Source organism: Stomoxys calcitrans, chromosome 1, assembly GCF_963082655.1.
Source record: "Stomoxys calcitrans chromosome 1, idStoCalc2.1, whole genome shotgun sequence".
Taxonomy (NCBI): domain Eukaryota; kingdom Metazoa; phylum Arthropoda; class Insecta; order Diptera; family Muscidae; genus Stomoxys; species Stomoxys calcitrans.
This window is the reverse complement of record NC_081552.1, coordinates 171,079,389-171,096,890: the sequence shown is the minus strand read 5'-3', so window position 1 is coordinate 171,096,890 and position 17,502 is coordinate 171,079,389. Positions and strand designations below refer to the sequence as shown.

The following is a 17,502-nucleotide window of genomic DNA, read 5'->3' as shown; positions in this document are numbered from 1 at the left end:
ATACCAACGCAATTTGGCTAATATGAAAATTGGGTATAAATTTATTTGACTGTTCATACTCATGCCACGAAAATTTTATTCAGCCAATAATCTGGTATACAGCGAACGTTTAAAAAAAGTACAAAGGCATATATTTAAAAAAAAGCCATAACAAAATCGGATGAGAAATGCTCCTTTTATGTGCTCAATACCCAATGTCTGCACATCGGTCCATATAGCTGCCATATATCCAAATATGGTCCGATCTGGACGATATTCGACAAAATGGTGTAGAAGGGTACCAAAATTTACTGTTTCAAATTTAATTAAAAACGCATGAAAAATGCTTCTCGTAATGGCTTATAATCTAATGAAAAAATACCAATGTATTGCCTTTAAGTTTAAGTTTGTCGATCGATCTATATAGCGGCTAAATATAACTAATTTCTGACTTTTTGAGATCAGAAGGGTATTTACCCATCGCAGATTCCTAGCCAGGACTGATGATTTTGTTGTTGTAGCCATACTTGCCGTCAAGCTCCATAGGTAAGTTCTGGTGCAAAGGACCGATCTCCGCGGGAACGTTATGACCACTTGTAACAAAAAGGCGCCAATAACTCACTTGTCACATCGAGTGTCATAGGCACTGAGTATTTAAGTAAAAGACGAGGCCGCCTGGCCTCTCACCAAGACTTTCCACTCGATATCGCTTATTGTCCGCGTATGCAATTGCAGCTACTCCGTATACGAAGCATTCCACTATTCGCTATCTGTAAACGCGCTCGGTAGCTTCCAGCGGAGCTTCTCGTAATGACGATGAACACCACATAAATCGAAGCTCAAGTGTTCCAACCCGTGTAGTGTTCATTGTCATCAGAGACACACAGCCCGGGACGGTTGTTGCTGTAGCCACATTTTCATTTGGAGGGGGCGTTCCTCGTCAAGCTTCTGTAGGTTAGCCAGCTCGTTCCGGTCCGAAGAACCGATCGCCCCGGGAACAAGTTGGTTATTTAAAGGCGCCAATAACCCGCCTTGTCATATTGAGCATCATAGGCACTCAGTATTTGTGTAAGAGCCGGTTGTCCGCGACTGCAACTGCAGCTACTCCGTATGAAGCATTTTACTATCCGCAACCTGTGGACGCACCCGGTAGCTCGCAGCTAAGCTTCTCGTGACAGCAATGAGTGACTCTCGTGAATCATGATGTTTTCATGTGTCGTGATTTTTCTTGTGAGTGGTGAGTTTCTCGCGAGTCATGAGCAGGATTTAACTGACTTATGCTCACGCACTTAGAATTGTAATTCAATCACGTTCACACATGATCAGGTGATTGGATTTGGATAAGACGCTCATCTCCTCCTTACACTCCAAGACTGTTCGCGGTCTTACCATCCAGGTTTTTAGCACAGCAGGGATGGAAAATACAAATTTTGAAATGGTAATAAAATGTATTTTTTGGGGCCGAAAGAGTACTTTTATTTTATCCATAAAGGTGTTACGAATATTGGGGTTCAGGTATACAAAATATATATCTGTCTTGCCGATTACAAATTACACAATGTGTGAAGGATATTTAAGTAAAGAAAAAGTTTTGGTTCTCTGACCAAACTCTGTAATAAGGGAGAAGAATCCCTTGTACCTTAATGGAAGCCGAAGACGAAGGGTTTGCGATATATCCGAAATATACATATATCGGAGATGGTTGGACGAATTTGTGATTGTACAACAATAGTTACCCAAAAACACAAATCAGATACTCAAATTTCGAGTCAAGTGACTAGGGGAAACGCCCCACCACCATATAGACCGATCGGTACAATATGGGACTTAAATGAGAGATATCTGGGACTCGAGCACAAATCTCATATAGAATTCGGAGGCCAAGTATCAGGGGTCCGTACTTCTCCCACAGCTTTCTAGAAGCCCAATAAGTCAAATAAGATGACTTGTGCATGAGGCATCTGTTTCTAAATATGAACTGATATTGCCCCTGCATAACGATCTGCATAACGCAAATTCGACAATCGGATGGATTTGATTCGATCGGCTAACTAGTGATTATTTTATATTATCGTGGCAAATTTCGCTAAGTGAGAAATACTCGCCTCTTTAGAAAAAAAGGTTGGAAAACATCCGAGTTGTTTGAAAAATTCTTAGAGCTTCAAAAAGGTACTAAATCCGTCGCGGGGTACTACGGTACTCCTCGGGTGGAAAAAAGTAGTAAAGTACTGACTTTTCCATTCCTCCTTTACAGTCCGTAAAAGGTGTTCACACTTGACGTCCTCCGTGATCGCCCGGATCACATCCTACAGGAGTGAGCACAATTCGTTCCGTTCACCACACTCTTACTTGTCATATGTGTATAGTTTTGTTTTTTCTTTTTGACATCACATCGTTATTTACACCATCTTAAACTCATTCTTACTATCTAGGACAAACCCTGAATGTTTCGTAGTTAAACTGCAAATTTTCCATGATCATTTAACTGAGGAATAGGTGGAGTGGATATTTCTCTAATATTAATGAATGATGTCCGACTCACAGGAGGCCACTGTACCGCAGAGGTTAGTCTCGCCACCTAATGCTGGCGACATTTGTGAGAAACTATGTCATTTGAAAACAAGTAAGAGTGTTCGGCCGGGCCGAATCTAAATCGCATTTGTCAAGGTCTTTGCCCGATATCTCTTTATAGGCAAACAAAGGATAATAAATAGTAATTGCTTTGCTATTTGAGCTTTATCAAGTTATGAACCGATAGGGGCCATAATTGGTTTCGTTGTTGCAGACCAAAGTGAAAGTCATTATGCAAAATTTCAGCCAAATCGGATAAAAATTGCGCCCTATAGTCATAGAAGAAGTAGTTGTGCAAAATTTCAGCCAATTGCGCCCTCTAGAGGCTTATGATGTTTAGTCGGAAGATCGGTTTATATGGAAGCTGTATCAAGAAGTCAAAATCCAGGATCGGATTTTATGGCAGCTATATCAAGATATGGACCGGTATAGCCCATTAACAATCCCAACCGACCTACACTTATAGGAAGTATTCGTGCAAAATTTCAAGCGATAGTGAGCGTGCTTTCGACAGACGAACGGACATTGCCAAATCGACCTAGAATGTCAAGAAGATCAAGAATATGTACACTTTATTGGGTCTCAGATCAATATTTCGATGTGTTACAAATGGAATGACGTAAGTAGTATACCCCCACCTTATGGTGAAGGGTATAAAAATGGTATCGCAGCCATGTAAACACATTTCCCCCCAAAGAGTTGTCGCACTGCGGCACGCCGTTTGGACTTGGCTTAAATTTGAATCGGACAGCACTCATTGGTATGTAAGAGAAGTTTGCCCCTGTTCCTTAATGGAATGTCCATAGCCAAATTTGATGTCGACCTCCCTTTTATTCTAGAAGACGAACTGCCTGCTGCAAAGCCACACAACTGATTTGTTGTTGAAGCTGTGTGGTGTATTTTCCATTCGTCTGTCGGAATCTGTTAAATATCCAGACCTAGGAAATTTGCGACTAAATTGGGGTGCGTCCACAGGGATCTGGTCCTAAGACGAGAAGGATTGGCTGGGCACTCAAACAGGTTGCGTGTATCATGTGGTCGCTGGATATGATCCTAAGACGAGTAGGATTGACTGGGAACTCAAACAGGTTGCGTGTGTCATGTGGTCGCTGGTTACAATCGCGACATATATCTGATACGCTGGCATCAATCCCAGATCGTTATTGAGCCAAAACTACTTTGGTTTGCCAAAGGAGGCTAATTTCTTCAGGTGCAATTGGTGGCGGTCTTTCTCCAAGGACTGCGTTCACTTGGTAGCGTTGAACCCTTTGGTTACCGTGTCTGCGTGATAGCTATCTAGACCCGCTTGAAACCCCATTTAATAGAAAAGTTTTACTCGGCTGAATACCTTACAAATACCGTCAGCAAGTCTCTGTTTATTTTCTTGAGTTTCGAATATTATTTCAAATATTTTATATTCAAATTTAGCATCTTGAGATTGCACTACGCCACCTATTTTTTCTATTTTTCGAAACAGTGTGACTTCTTTGGTGTAAGACATTTTTACTACTTTTCTTTTAGTTTTTTGTTTTTGTAGCTCTTTGAGTTAACCTGAATTATTAAACGACAATATTTTGTTTAATTTAAAAAAGTATTTGACATTCTTAATGTGCCATATAAAACATCAGTAATAAAGACATCCTATACTACCGCACATAACCTCACTTTTTGCCAACTGATACTGATCAAGTGTGAAAAAGACTCCTTCCAATAGCTAAACGGTAAATCTTTCCAATAAATTGACGCTGCAATCCAAACATGCATGAAATATGGGCGCAAATGCTATTAATACTCACCATTTGGTTTTAATTACAAGTCCAACATCCTTTAGTCTGCTGTAGTTTTTTTTTCTTTTTTATTAATTTCTCCAGGAAATCAAGGTCAGGGATAAATACAATGTTAACGATGCTTAATTAGTTTGATGTATACTTGTTTGAGCTTTACTGTGGTTTTTCGTAAAATTTAATATTTTTTTGTCAAGGCGCTCGATAACCTTTTTAATGCATTTGCTTTAAAAAAAAGCATTTGTCTATAAAATTGTCAACAAACACGCACAAACATTCTAAAAGACAAAACACAACGTCGATTTTTTTGTTTAATATTTCGATCTTTTTTTTTGTTAATTATTGTTTATGATTTAAGTAAAAACAATTTCTGAGGCTTGGGCAAAAAACACACACACAAACTTCACACACAGTTCACAAATAGTTGGTTTGAGCAACAGCAGCAGCAGCAGCAAAGTGCAAAAACTTATGATGGAGATTTAAAAAAAAAACTCAAGCTTGAAATTGTTTTTTTTTTCGTTTTTTCTTTATGTGTGGGGGGAATGAAATATCTCCACTTTTAACGAAATCTCATTGGAGAAAGAGAGTCTGTAAAGTGTGAGCTATAAGAAGGCGGACGCATTGTATTATTGTTGGTGATTAATGCCGCTTAATTTGTTTGGAGTGTAAGAGAGAATTTAATATTTTGGACTTTTGCAATATTAGGAGAAATGAGATAAGCGTCATGACAATCAGATTTGGAAATGTCAACATACTATTGGGTTGCCCAAAAAGTAATTGCTGATTTTTCATATAGTCGGCGTTGACAAATTTTAAGCATTAATCGAATTGGATCGTCATGTAACTGAGCGTGAGATAGGAGAGAAGTTAAATATACCAAAATCAACCGTTCGTTATCACATAAAAAGTCTTGGACTGGTGAAAAAGCTTGATATTTGGGTACCAAATGTATTGAAAGAAATTCATTTAACAAACCGAATCAACGCTTGTGATATGCACCTTAAACGCAATGAATTCGATCCGCTTTTAAAACGAATCATAACTGGAGATGAAAAATGGATTGTTTACAACAACGTTAGTCGAAAATGATCATGGTCCAAGCATGGTGAACCAGCTCAAACCACTTCAAAGGCTGATATCCACCAAAAGAAGGTTATGCTGTCTGTTTGGTGGGATTGGAAGGGTGTGGTATATTTTGAGCCGCTTCCAAGGAACCAAACGATTAATTCGGATGTTCACTGTCAACAATTGGACAAATTGAATACAGCCATCAAGGAGAAGCGACCAGAATTGGTCAATCGTAAAGGTGTCATATTCCACCAGGACAACGCTAGACCGCACACATCTTTGGTCACTCGCCAAAAACTGAGTGCGCTTGGCTGGGAACTTTTGATGCATCCACCATATAGTCCTGACCTTGCACCATCAGACTACCATTTATTTCGATCTTTGCAGAACTCCTTAAATGGTAAAACTTTCAGCAATGATGAGGCTATAAAATCGCACTTGGTTCAGTTTTTTGCAGATAAAGGCCAGAAGTTCTATGAGCGTGGAATACTAAATTTGCCAGGAAGATGGCAAAAGGTTATCGAACAAAATGGCAATTATACATTTGATTAAAGTTCATTCTAAGTTTTATTAAAAATGCATTTACTTTCTTTTAAAAAATCCGCAATTACTTTTTAGGCAACCCTATATTACCATCTTGTAATCAATCCCATGGCAGCCGGTTGTACGTACCGGATTGACCCGATGAATTCCTCCATCGGCAAGGGCTGCCGCCTCAGTGCTGCTACTACAACAACAACAACCATCCATCTTGTAATCACCTGGTCAAAGTTAATTTGTTTTTGCAATCTTGTACCTTTTCCAAGTGAAATTTTACGTATTTCAATAATTGTGGTCATATTATTAACATGCACAAGAGATGATCTCTTTTATGGGAGAATGTCTATGGAAAAGTATTAAAAAAAATAATATAAATTTTAATTGACATTGAATTTGGTAGCTTCGTTTCTTCAATGCACCTTATAGTTCTAAAATTACCACATTTCATAGATGTTTGCCTCGGTTATTAGTAAAAACGATGAACATCCTCAAATCAAAGAATTTTTTAGAAAATAAATCTAGGCACAGTGGTGGAAAAAGACCCACAAATCATTAATCTGATGTAACCATGGTTTACAGGCTTCTACGGGTATTTAGACGTTGTTGTTGTTGTACCCTGAGGCGGCAGCCCTTGCCGATGGAGAACTCCATCGGGTGAAAGGCTGTTGTTGTTGTACCAGTTTATTGTTTTGCTATCTTTCATCTGCTTGATTCTGTTGGAACTCTGCGACCAGTGGGATCTGGGTCTGGCTGGGCAGTTAAACAGGTGACGTGTGTCGTTTGGCCCCTGGTCACAATTGGGACATACATCTTGCACGTCGGCATCAATCTTTGCGTCTGCCGAATTGTAATTGAGTCAGAACTACTCTTGTTTGCGGGGGAGGTAAATTTCTTCAGGTGCAATGGAAGGCGGTGGTTCTCCAAGGACTACATTCACTCGGTAGCCAATTACCGCATCTTCTACCGTGTCTGCATGAGTGTTGTCTAGACCCTCTTGATCTAGAGGTTCTCTCTTGTAGCGCTGACCCTCACGCTCTACAACATGTAGATCTACCTTAAGGCTTCTGGGCGGTGGATACCCATCCACAAGATGATCATTTGGATGGTCTCTGCGATAACAGCCCAAAAGCCTTGGTATTATTTTTACTAAGTGAATTTAATGAAAACATCACCATAACAGATATCCGTGAATTATACGAAATTTACTATCAAATTTAAGTTCACCGTTCAAAGCCCAGCATGTCTACGAATATTCAGGTTCAGCCTTGTACAGAAGTAATAATGCTTTCTTACTCTTTTTGTGCAATATTATTCTAAGTAACTGTTGCCCTATTATTTTTTCCACCACTCTACTTAAGTAGCACATCAAATTTAGCAATAAAACGCACAAGTGACACATATTTTTTGAAGTCTCCTTACATGACACTTTTTTATTTTAGCACTTTCCAGTGCAAGTCAGATTACTACAAATAGGCTAATGTTGCAAAGCAGAGATTTGCACTTGGGACTAGAGTTGAGCGTGAGTCAAGTGATTCGTGGGCGAGTTCCTGACAAAACAAGTGATTTTGTTGGCGGCAGCCCTTGCCGATGAAGGATTCCATCGCTTCAATCTAGTACGTACAACGTACAAGCATGGGATTGAAACAAGTGGTCGTGTGTGAACGTGATTACAAAACCCCCATTGTGCGTGAGTGCACCCCACACTAAGGTAAGGTTAGGTTATAGTGGCAGTCTGAAATCACACTCCGATTGTGAAACCACAGTAGCGACATACCAAAGACTCTGGTGAGAACCGAACTTAAGACCCCCACACTAGTAATCAGAGCTCGATACTCACACAAATACTTAGGTATGACTCACAAGAAAATCACAACCCACGATAAAATCACGACCAACTCACTTCTAACAAGAAAATCACGATTTACAATTGAAAACATTTTTTCGTGGAGCAAAAAACAATTATTTCCATGCATCTCCAACTATACGGTATGTTGGTGTTCCTTGTGGGCCAAAATAAAAATTTTGTGGGAGAATCAAATTTTTGTCTCGTAGCATACATCTGACACGCCGGCATCAATCCTATTTCTTCAACAAGCATAGGATCTTTGTCTCCTGATGGAGATGGTCCACACGAGAATTGAGGAGACAGCCCGTCGCAGTACGTAGGGAATGTTCTGCCAAATCTGAATGTTATTGCATTACGTGTAGCTCAGCTTGCGGGTCCATACCGGCGCTGCATAGTTAATCACTGGCCCTGACCGGCCAATTGCGTTTTTATGTGGTCAACAAGCTTTTGTTGTTGTTGTTTTAGCCACATTTTCATGTGGAGGTGGCGATCCTCGTCAATCTACTGTAGGTGAGCAAGCTCGTTCCGCTCCAAAGGACCGATAGCCGCAGGCACATGATGGCCATTGGTTATTTAAAGTCGCAAATAACTCGCCTTGTCATATCGAGCATCATAGGCACTCAGTATTTATGCAACAGCAGGTGCCGCCCGGCTTACATACATCACGCACATTGGTATCAATCCTTGCTCTGTAGGAATTGAGGTGGCTGCATCTGCCGGATCGTAATGGAACCAGAACTACTCTGGTTTGCCGGGGGAGGCTTCTTTGCCAGCAACCCAAGTGCTGTCTTTGCCATGTTTCTACTCCTGACCCTTTCAAAAATTACATGTCTGTCCTTGGCCCACCCGCCCATTCAATGCACGATATCTTGCAAAGACAAAACTAGCCTCCCTAAATGATGCAGAAATCAATTTCATGGATGGAGGTCGGTTGGGTTTGTAAATGGGCAAAACCAGTCTAAGTTTAGATATAACTGCCAGAGAAATCAATCTATTTTCCTACTTCGAATTAATTTGAACGTTAGCTTACACTGCTACACCCGGCACGGGATGACTATGAGAACCAGCAACGACTTTTGCAGAAGCTATGAGTCCACAAAAAAAAAGACAATAGAACACCTGTATTTGTGTTCCGCAATAGCAGTCAGAAGGAGTTCCATTTTAGGTTCTCATTTCTTTGGAATTAGTGGATGTGAACATGCGCAAGTTGTTGGAATTTTTAAAGCGATCTGGAAGGAACTAGAACGTATATTCCTTCTTCTGTTCCTGTGGTATCACAATGGACGAAAACGTCTAAGTGAGTCTGATGGTAGACTGCCACATAAACTATGAACACCACACAGGCTAGAGCTTGATGAAAATCGCCATCTCCACATACAAATGTGATTACAACGACAACGATACACTGCTACAGCAACAACACCATCTTCCCTATATGCCCTACAAATTATAACACTTGCCACACCTATTCCGCATAAATGCGAAAGCTATACAGATCTTCTTTATTCCTTTCAGTAATTGCCTCGTCTTCTCACGTCATCCTACTCCTATCGACCGTTCGTCGCCTAAACCCTTAGCTCGGACAGCATCGGATTGACCAAGTTTACTGATAGTAGTCCTCTGGCCTTCCAACCCATATCGTCTGCCCTTTCCGTCTCCCTTAATTCGATATGGCCTGGCAAACAAACGATGCAGATCGTGCCATCCTCAGATATGACGTTAATCTCCTTCTTACACTCTAAGACCGTCCGTGACCTCACCTCCTCATACAGCAAGGCAGTCATTAAATCTCTGGGGAACGTACTTCTGAATTTAAAAGCAACAGATTTTGCCATCCTCGGATTCAAAATCAGCCGTCGTTTGTCGCAGTTCTCCCAATGAGATGACTGAACAGCTCAAAATCCACTTATTCTTGGTGCCAAACAGATATCCCAGCAAATTGTAGAGCAGGCAAGCTTGCGAGACTAGGAACTGCCTTACACATTCCAGGGGAGCAGTAATATGTGCATACAGGTCCGAAGGGCAACGAATGACAGATGCTCGCAAAGTGCGGCTTGCGAACATTCCAACATTAAAACATGCTAATAGACTAAGGGTTTCGAGTAATGAAGCTGTGAGTACGTCTAGGAAGAATAGATAGTAGAACATCTGTTGTGTGTGTGACTGGCAGACAGAAAGAGTTTCACTTTAGGTTCTCAATTCTCTCAGAATTTGTCTGAATTGGCGGATGTGAACATTCCCAAGTTGTTGGTCTTTTCAAAGCGATCTGGTAGGAACTATAAGCCATCTTCCTTTTTCTGTATCTGTGGTTTCACAATTGACGGAAACGTCTGAGTCTAATTGCAGACTGACACTTAAGCTTTACCTTAACTTCTATTAAGAAATAGGGGCAAACTTCTTATATATCAATGAGTTTCGTATAGGTCTATGTAGGCATTTTTTTTATAAAAATATTCAAAAATTCTTGTCCCTAGTAAAAACATATTTACAGGATTCATGCATTGACAATTCAATATTGCAGTGTATAGTAGTATGATCCACGCCATTCTTTCGACTCATAGGGAATAGTTTTCAATACCCAATCCCATGGCAGCCGGTTGTACGCACCGGATTGACCCGATAGAACCTTCATCGGCAAGGGCTGCCGCCTCAGTGTACGTGTTCGTCTTTTTTTCGTCATGGGAGAGGCACATCCCGGAGTGCCTTCTCCGCACGCTTCTGGTCCGTGCCGGGATTGAAAAGAACCCCGGACCCTGGTTCTGTTCGGTTTGCCAGAACCGCCTTCATCATCGGTCGGTGTCGGTGAGGTGTTACCGGTGCATGGAGTACCCATTTCCGATCTTGCTCTGGCCTCACTTCACTACGGGAGTATAGTCATACTGGCTATGTCGCAAGGTGCTGTGCGAACATCGGCAGCGGCGGGTCACAAGCGTCGTCGTCGTCGCCTGCTGCGTCCTCGTCGTCGGACTATGTGACCCCCCCGACCTCTCCCGTACGGCAATCTACGCAACGGCAGCATCCCAGCCCAAATATTTCCAGGCCAGTGCTGGGAAGTGTATCGTTTTTGCAGTTAAACTGCAACGGACTTCGTAGCAATATCGATGAGATTGTGGACTTCATGAGTTGGAAGAGCATATTGGTCGCAGCGATCCAGGAGACAAAGCCGACCAACACATGCAGCTTGCACAGTTGTCACGGTTACAATGTGCTACGCAAGGATCGCTCAAAGAATGGAGGTGGGGGACTGGCCTTCGCAATACACCATTCCGTGCAATATAGACCTATCTCGACTGCGCATAGCGCTAGTGACCCCTACATGGAATGCATGGGGATAGCAGTCAAGTCCGGTACTGCCGAGATAGAGCTATATAACGTGTACATACCGCCGGTTGGTAGCTGTGTCCCGATTAGTGGCCAGGCTTACTACCCCGACTGAAGTGGGTTGCTATCTGGCCATAATCGTCTGGTTGTAGGGAACTTTGATGCGCATCACACGTCAAGGCATTCTCCCCTAGGTAACGACCAGCGTGGCATAGCTTTGCCAGAGCAGATTGAAATCTCCACGTTTTGCACGGGGAATGAGGATGCCCCCACTGGAGTTACGAGGAGGTGCAGCAGCTCGCCAGACATCTCCATTGCATCCCCTGATCTCCTGAGTGACGTATCCTGGGAAGCCGTCATCTCTTTGGGGTCAGACCACCTCCTTATAATTCTCACCATCGACCGACCACCCGACTTCATAACCTCTGAGCGCCGGATGATAATCAATCATAAGAAGGCCGATTGGACTGGCTTCAGAGAGTATACCAATCCCGCTTCAGTGAACTGCCACCCCCCTCTGATGTACTAGTAACCGAGAAGAAATTCCGAGACATTCCGCAGCAGCCGCTCGCTTTATACCAGCCGGTCGAATACCACAAGTGCGGATGAGCGTGATGGGATTCGTGGTATGGACCCTGCTAACCACAGAATCAGCGAACTGAATCTGGAAATAAACAGGGTAGTCAACGAACATAAGAGGAATTTGTGGCTGGAACACTTGGAGCAATGTAACTTAGGCACCGGTGTAGGCAAACTGTGGCCTACTGTTAAGTCACTCTTGAACCCCTCGTAGACGGGACGACAGCACCTCAGTCACTTTTGGCGAAATAACCGTGACTGATCCGAAGAGATGCGCCAGGTTGTTCAACCGTCAATTTATTGTGCATCACGAGAGAGACAGGGCAAGGAGGAGAACCGTTCGCCGTATTCGTGGTCTCCAAGCCGATGAACAGCCATCACAATTTATCGTGGGCGAAGTTGGGCCCGACGGAATCTCTACATTGATGTTGAAGAATCTGGATTCAACTGGAGTTGAATACCTTACCACTGTCCTCAACCTGTCTTGGAACACTCTTATAGTTCCCGATGTCTGGAAAATGGGCAGAGTGATCCCGCTACTGAAGCCTGGAAAAGACCCGAGTTTGGGGGAGTCGTACAGACCGATCTCCCTTCTCTCACCAGTGGCAAAGCCGCTTGAGGCATTACTCCTCCCGACCCTCCTAGGAGAATTTCCATTCGCCGAACATCAACATGGATTTCGAAAAATGCATTGCGCAACAACAGCTTTGCATGCCATCACCGCACACATTTGCCGTGGCTTCAATCAGCCCAGGCCATGTGATAGGGCGGTCCTCGTGGCACTGGACCTATCGAAGGCATTCGACACGGTCAGCCATGCCAAATTATTTGAGGACATCGCCAACACGTCCCTCCAGCCAGGCCTGAAACGATGGGTCGTGAATTATCTGTGTGGTCGCCAGTCATTTGTGGAATTTAGGGATAAGAAGTCAAAGCACCGTAGAGTGAAACAGGAAGTTCCCCAAGGTGGTGTGATATCTCCGGCACTGTTTAACCTCTACCTATCCTGCATTCCACCCCCTCTAGACGGCATAGTGATCGTATCATATGCGGACGATTGTACGATCATGGCATCAAGCCCCCACCCATTGAGGACATCTGCGATAGGTTGAACGTCTACCTCAACGAACTTGCCTCATATTTCGCTGCAAGAAATCTGAAGATATCCGCCACCAAATCTTCATCCACATTATTCACTACAAGTACGCGTGAGGTGAATATTGAGCTGACTGTAATGGTTGATAGAGAAATTATTCCGACCATCAAATGTCCCAAAATACTTGGCGTCACATTTGACAGCTCTTACACATTCTCCCCACATGCCACAGCGATTTGCGATGAAGTCAAAAGTAGAAACAAGGACCTCAAGTCACTTGCTGGCAGCACTTGGGGTGCAGACAAAGAAACCTTGTTGACCACGTACAAAGCAATTGGCCGGTCTGCAGTAAGTTATGCCGCGCCAGTGTGGTCTCGTCAACTTTGTGACACGCAGTGGAATACTATTAAGATCTGTCAGAATGCCGCCCTCTGAACTGCGACGGGCTGTCTCCTCAGCTCTCATGTGGACCACCTCCATCAGGAGACAAAGACCCTACCAATGCGAAGACATAACCACATGCTGTCTAGGCAATACCTTTTGGGCTGTTATCGCAGAGACCATCCAAATCATCAACTTGTGGATAGATATCCAACGCCCAAAAGACTTAAGGTAGATCTACATAATCTAGATCGTGAGGTTCACCGCTACAAGAGCGAACTTCTAGATCAAGCGGCATATTAAGCAGATCTAAACAACATTCATGCAGACACGGTAGCAGATGCGGTAATTGGCTACCGGGTGAATGTAGTCCTTGGAGAACGACCGCCACCCATTTCACCTGAAGAAATCGACCTCCCCCGGCAAACCAGAGTAGTTCTGGCTCAATAACGTTCCGGCAGGTGCAGCCGCCTCAATTCCTTCAGAGTTAGGATTGATGCCGACGTGCAAGATGTATGTCCCGATTGTAACCAGGGACCGCACAATACACGTCACCTGTTTAACTGCCCGGCCAGACCCACTCGACTCAGACCCAGATCCCTGTGGACGCACCCCATCTTAGTCGCAGAGTTCCTGGGTCTTGACACTCAACAGAATCAAACAGACGAAAGATAGAACACAATAAATTGCTACAACAACAACTTATCAATACCGCAGAACTGTCTACTGACGATGTGCGGTCAGCATTGGTAAATTTTATAGTGTGAATTCTGAATTCACTAGCTAGTCCATTATTGAAATGTCTTAACGTCCAATGAGAGCTCCAATGCATAGGAGCTAGGTCTGCTCAAAGTAAAACAAACATTTTATTTAATAAAAGTGTCAGGTTTATATTAATATATGGATTACCCTGTTTGTAGAAACAGAACTCATTGTTCCTCAATCTTTCATTAACAAAACTCCATGGTCATCACATCAAATGTCCAGACTGGAAATTTTTTGCAAAAACAAAAACTACAACAAATCGTATGGATGCTGGCAGCAACTTACCATCGTGGCAGAGTTTTTCGATTACAAGGTAAGGGGGCGTTGGGAGCGGTGACATTTCAAGCGATTTCTCTTTGTTGTAAACATGAGGGGAGTCATAGATGGGGCATGACTTCTCTAATGTGTGTGTGTTTGTTTTATCGTATAAGAGTGTAGAGCGTTTCTTCTTTCTCTAAAACTGAAATGACCGTAAATCTTCTCTGGTTGAAAGTTTGTTTGATATATACTGCGACGTCGCTGCTGCGTATGCTTTTGTTGCTTTACCGTTATAATTGATACGGTTTTTATAGTTTGTTTTTGCCGTTTTCGACTTTTGAACACAACAGATATTTAAATAAGACAACTTTGATGTCGACGGCGAACAGCAGCGCTTAATTCAGCGTCAACGCAGTTGTTGTCTTTGTTACTTGCTTACTATATTTTGTGCTAATATATATTGTCTCGATTGGTTGATTCACTTGTTTGGTTGATTGTGTACCAAGAGTATTTTTTTTGTTCATTCTTGAATTTTCTTAATTTTTTGTATACATTCTAAAGAAAAAGAGGAAATCATCACATTACTCGCAGCGGAGAAACAAAAATACGAAGCTAAATTTCTTATAGCAAAAAGACATTTATCGAAATCTACGCACACATTGTTTTTATACGTACTGAAAGCGGCGTCGACTACGACGACGGCATCGACGGATGATTATTGTATCTATGTGTTTTTTGAGACACTCACAGCACACACATATGTACATCACTTTTGTACTATCGTCAATACACCACAAACAATTAACTTTGTTGCTGTGTTGTTATTTGATCGACTACAGAGAGGAAGATGTGATGTGTTTGATTTACAATTTGTCGTCGTCGTCGTCGATGGCTGTTGTTGTTGTTGTTATTGTCGTTGTTTTGTGCTAAATTGTATGCTTTTCTTTTTTGGGGTGCCAGAAGAGATTTCTTTCCAACGCAGTAAACAGCGCTGCAAAACCTTGAAAATATTTTTTTATTTCATCTTTATTTTTCTGTTGCAATCATTTTCTTCTTTCTTTATCGTTTACTTCACCCTTCAACACCACACCGCTACACTTTGTACTTAAAATAGCAGCTTGTTTTAGGCTACTTATATGCTTCGTCCGTTCAGGCCACACCAAAATCCTTGCACACAACAAATATTATTGCGAACCAACAACAATTCAGACACACCACGTTTACCACAGAATAATCTTTTCTCACTTTTGATATTTTAGACACAATTTACGAAATATTTTTATATTTTGTTTCGACTATTGCTGCTGCTGCTGCGATATACAATCTGCTGATTATTGGTGGCACCTTTTTTCACTTGTCACTCGATTTTTCACGAAAATGCGAATATCAACCACGTTTGCGTTCTTTGTCACGTTTAGGCATAAATTTTATAATCCCCATATTGTTGCTGCTCAATAAGGTATTCTTAGTAAATTTGTGGGAATTTTCACAAGACTGGCTAATTATTTCGATGAAAAGTTGGCGAGAGATCAGATAATTAGAAACCTGGAACTATGTATGGCTGATACCGCAGCGAGACAGTTGACAGTTGCAATATGATGTACGTTACGTATACGTAAATTACGTTTATACGTCGTTTGTGTGTGTTACGAAAGTGGAAATAAAAAGGAATGGTGAATAGTGGAATGAAGGAATGATGGAAACGGCTCAGGAGTCTACGTTAGAAGCCACGACGTTACTATAACGTAACGTGAGAATGCGCCACCACACGACGATACCACTAAACTTTTCTCTGTTCAATGTGCACTCAAGGCGGATTTGAACAGATAGACTCACGCGAACAGCTGTTAACAGCCGGCCAGGTTTGACGGTATTAAGATGTCAGATTTTTGTTTGCATTCTCTTTGTTATTATCTTCTTTCTCGCATATTCTCTGCTCATGTACGCACACGTATTACACACACACATTTTTTTGTGTGTGATGCAAAAACGTCGATCAGCTTGATGACAAGATGGTGGATTGCACAATATGATTTCTGGTTGTTGTACTAATGAAACCACCTTTAATTATTTCGCCATGGTGTTCACTAAAGGCTTTATTACACTATATGTTCTTGTCGTATGACATGCCACTTTTTATGTATCATTGGTATTTCATTGTGTGTCAAAATTACCAATTTATATACATTTTTTCTATCACACTTGTATGTATTATTTTAGTTTGACATGTGACAATGTGAGCAAAAGTAGGTTTTTTATAGCTAAACATTTGTGAGAAAGCTGTTTAATCATAAAGTTGTGCAACAATTTAATTTGGAGATGCTTTTATTCAACTGAAAACAAAAACAGCTGATTTCTATATGTTTTTGTCAGAATGAATAGAGCAACGTTCTTATCGAAAAAATACTAGTGCAAGTTTGAAAAATGATTTTCATGTTTTATTTTCATTTGTATCACCCAACTTGACATGCCATAAGAAAAGAACATGTAGTGTGATGGCACATTAAAGAAGGTTGAGTCACTTGACCCGCTGATAACATATTGCAATTTTTTGCGTTGGCGCAGTAATTCCATGGCCATATAATTCTTCAGCTGGGCTGAAGTGATGGGATACCGGAAAAAAAATACTGCAATTTTTAGAGTTGTAAACTCTGATGTCAAATTGTTTGTTTAGATTTTAAAGTTTTTTTGAACATTTTGTTTATATTTCCACATTTATAATATTTTAGTTTATAATTTACACATTTGTAATCACAAATCTTTTAATATTTTGGCAATGCAAATAATTTTTCTACCCCCTTGTATCGTTGTTGTTGGGCAAGTGACGCTGCCTTCTATATTTGAACAGTGTCTCTGTTTTCCCATAATTAGACATTCTTATTTATATATTTTTACATTGAGAACCCAGGAACTGAGATTTGTTTTAGACTGCCTGGCCACAATACGGTCCTGCAGCCAGAGATCCGGGCCAAAATCTTATCATCGAGCAGATCGATCCTTTCGGTCCGTTCCGATAGAGGAACTCGTTCCTTAAGACGCTGTTACACGTCATGTAGATGTCTTATGACACGTCACTTTTTGTATGGCTATGTTATTGAAAGTGTTTGTCAAAATTATCAACTTACATGCGATTCATCATTTTTGCTATCACACCTGTGTGTTATTTTCGTAGGACATAACCACAAATTTTAGCAAAAGCTGTTTCTATGCGTAAAAATTGTTAAAGTTTTGAGAAAGTTGGTTGAATCATAAATTTGTGAAAACAATTAAATTTGGATAGACTGACAACAAAAACAGCTGATATCTTTATGTCT

The 17,502-nt window shown here is 41.5% G+C and overlaps 1 protein-coding gene across 11 annotated transcripts in view; it reads right to left on the bottom strand.

The window, feature by feature from the left end:
* Positions 1 to 15,748, bottom strand: part of LOC106093102 (protein Smaug) — a 57,302-nt gene extending 41,554 nt beyond the window's left edge. For 4 of the 11 annotated variants that reach the window (XM_013260091.2, XM_013260092.2, XM_013260082.2 and 1 more), the window contains exons 1-3: positions 14,864 to 15,748; positions 14,628 to 14,743; positions 4,347 to 4,612 (exon numbers count right to left, since the gene is read on the bottom strand). The gene's annotated coding sequence lies outside the window, so the exon portion shown is untranslated. Of the gene's footprint in view, positions 1 to 4,346; positions 4,613 to 14,215; positions 14,744 to 14,863 lie in introns of all 11 variants that reach the window. The other 7 variants (XM_013260084.2, XM_013260086.2, XM_013260087.2 and 4 more) reach the window with 7 other exon arrangements.
* Positions 15,749 to 17,502: the final 1,754 nt, after the last annotated feature.